Raw genomic sequence first — 3,278 nt, forward strand, 5'->3', positions numbered from 1 at the left:
TAAGTTGTGTGGCCGATGTGCTTACTGGTGTTTCTGGAGGTCCAGCGGGTGTTGTGAGTGTGGTGACAGGTTTTGCTCAGAAAAGGAAAGTTTCCATAATTAGAAAGTTCTATGAATAGTTAGGACTTGTCTATTTTTGGAAGGGGGATGTGAATTGCCGGAGAGGTGAAAAGTTTAATGGATGACCTGAAGAGTGGTCAAAGATGAGATGATCAGTTCTCAAGGATCTTTGATTGGTGATTTTCAGGTGGCGGCGAGTGATGTTGACATATTTGATTATTAGTTTAGTAGAGCTGAGGAAGTAACCAGAGGATTTGTTGAGCATGGGATTCTTTCGTCCTATAACTTCACCGTGGGGAGCGTTGGTGTTGTAAGAGTAGAAGAAAGATGAGGTATGGATTTTATGAGTTTCTTAGTTTGATAGGTTACTACAGAAGGTTTGTGTAGGGCTTTGCGAGGAAGGCACGCCCAATGACTAAGTTGACAGGGAAGGATGTTCCTTTTGTTTGGTCACAAGAGTGCGAGGAGGGCTTTGCAGGCCTAAAGGAAATGTTGAATACTACGCCAATATTGGCTTTGCCTGAGCAAGGAGAACCCTATGTGGTTTATACAGATGCATCCAGAGTTGGTTTGGGGTGTGTGTTGATGCAGCATGTGAAGGTGATTGCCTACGCTTCGCGGCAGTTGCGGAAGCGTGAGGACAACTATCCTACTCATGATATGGAGATTGTTATTGTAGTTTTTGTCCTGAAGATTTGGAGATCTTATCTTTATGGTGCAAAGGTACAGGTGTTTACAGATCATAAGAGCCTAAAGTATATATTCACTCAGCCTGAGCTGAATTTGAGACAGAGGCGGTGGATGGAGCTTGTGGCAAATTATGATTTGGAGATAGCTTATCACCCTGGTAAGGCTAACTTGGTTACATATGCTCTGAGTCGAAGAGGGTAGCTCCGGCTCAGGAGCAGGAGATGGAGTCTCTGGTAGGAGAGATTATTGTTTTGAGGTTGTGTGCTGTGTCTCAGGAACCGTTAGGTTTGGAGGCGGTTGATAGACCAGATCTTCTGAGTAGGGTGCGGTTGGCTCAGGAGAAGGATTTGGGGCTGGTGAATGCCTCTAAGGATGTTGTTCAGAGTATCAGGTCTCAGACTATGGTACTATCTTGGTGCACGGTCGGATTTGTGTGCCCAAGGATGAGGAGTTGAGGCAGGAGATCCTGAGAGAGGCTCATGCGAGCAAGTTTTCTATTCATCCAGGAGCGACTAAGATGTACCGTGATCTCAAGAGGTACTATCACTGGGTCGGGATGAAGAAGGATGTAGCTAGTTGGGTCGCGAGGTGCGATGTGTGTCAGCCAGTGAAGACTGAGCATCAGGTTCCTGGCGGGTTACTGAAGAGTCTACCCATTCCTGAGTGGAAGTGAGATATGATCACGATGGATTTCGTGGTAGAATTGCCAGTGTCTCGGACTTTTGATGATATTTAGGTCATTGTGGACCGGTTGACTAAGTCAGCACATTTTTCTGGCCATTAAGAAGACTGATGGAGCAGCGGGCTTGGCTAAGAAGTATGTGAAGGAGATAGTCAAGTTGCATGGGGTGCCAGTGACTATTGTGTCTGACAGGGATTCTAAGTTCACTTCAGTGTTCTATAAGGCATTTCGGGCAGAGATGGGTACTAAGGTGCATATGAGTACAGCTTATCATCCCCTCACAGATGGACAATCAGAGAGGACGATCCAGACGCTGGAGGATTTGCTGAGGATGTGTGTGTTTGATTGGGGTGGCCATTGGGCAGATCACCTGAACTTGGTAGACTTTTGCTTACAAGAACATCTATCAGACGAGTATTAAGATGGCTCCTTATAAAGCTTTGTATGGAAGGCCATGTCGTACACCGTTATGCTGGACTCAGGTGGGGGAGAGGAGCATGTATGGTGCTATTTTTGTTCAGGAGACCTCGGAGAAGATTCAGGTTACCAAAATGAACATGAAGGAAGCTCAGGATCGGCAGTAGAGTTATAAGAGGAGGAGATATCTTGAGTTTCAGGTAGGAGACAGAGTGTACCTCAAGATGGCTATGTTGCGGGGTCCGAACAGGTCATTGTTAGAGACTAAGTTGAGTCGGAGGTATATGGGTCCGTTTAGAGAGATTGAACGGGTGGGACCGGTAGCGTATAGGCTGGAGTTGCCTAAGGTTATGCATGTGTTCCACAAGGTGTTCCATGTGTCTATGTTGTGAAAGTCTCTCCGTGAGGATGATCTGGTGTTGGCTAAGATTCCTGAGGATCTTCAGCCTAACATGACTTTGGAGGCGAGACCAGTGAGGGTTCTCGAGAGGAGGATCAAGGAACTTCGGAAGAAGAGGGTTCCTTTGATGAGACTCCTTTGGGAGTGTGATGGTGTGGAGGAGCAGACTTGGGAGCCTGAGGCGAGGATGAAGGCAAGGTTTAAGAAGTGGTATAAGAAGCAAACCGTGACTTGAACTTGTCTAGCCTGGTTCCATATGTAATCCGTGGCTGGAGCGGGAATAGAGTATTCCAGCCCATCTCTCTTGTTTACTCGGTCGCTTGGGGTGGTTGGTTGTGCGACTCAGTAACAAGATGAGGTGGTGCTCGGGGTATAAAGTTTCCGTGAGGCGGGGTTTTGGGGAAAGTTTCTTGAAATAGAATTTTCCAAAAGTGGAAAGTGCTGAAAATGGAAAGTTCTATGTGAGTTAGAATTTGTCCATTTTAGTGGTGGAGAGCCTGGGAGAGGCTTGTGTGGCCTTAGTGGCGGACTTTTGAGTCATTGTGCCGTGTGTAGCAGTCTTTTTAGATATTGTGTGGCCTTTGTGGCAGGCTGTTTAGCCAGTTGTGTGGTCTTTGTGGCGGGCAGTTTAGCCAGATGTGTGGCCTTTGTGGCGGGCTGTTTAGCCAGAGTGCCTGTTTAGGCGGTCCTTCGGGATAGATGGTCTTTGTGATGGTCCTTCGGGACAGATGGTCTTTGTGACGGTCCTTCGGGACAGATGGTCTTTGTGACGGTCCTTCGGGACAGATGGTCTTTGTGANAGACTTTGTGGCTTGGGAGTATAGTTGGTATATCGACTTCGGATGACGATCCGGGGGCGCGCTGTAGGGTGACAACCCGAGAGACGAGTATTGGATTTTCCTTATATATTATGGCATGCGGGCTTATGCCCGATGAGAAGCCAACATTATGGCATGCAGACTTAGGTCTGATGAGGAGACAATAAAAACTCAAGGTTTAGGCCTATGAGTAAAGGAAAGTCCAAAAGTC

The sequence above is a fragment of the Camelina sativa genome, chromosome 12 (assembly GCF_000633955.1).
Source record: "Camelina sativa cultivar DH55 chromosome 12, Cs, whole genome shotgun sequence".
In the NCBI taxonomy this organism is placed as follows: Eukaryota; Viridiplantae; Streptophyta; class Magnoliopsida; order Brassicales; family Brassicaceae; genus Camelina; species Camelina sativa.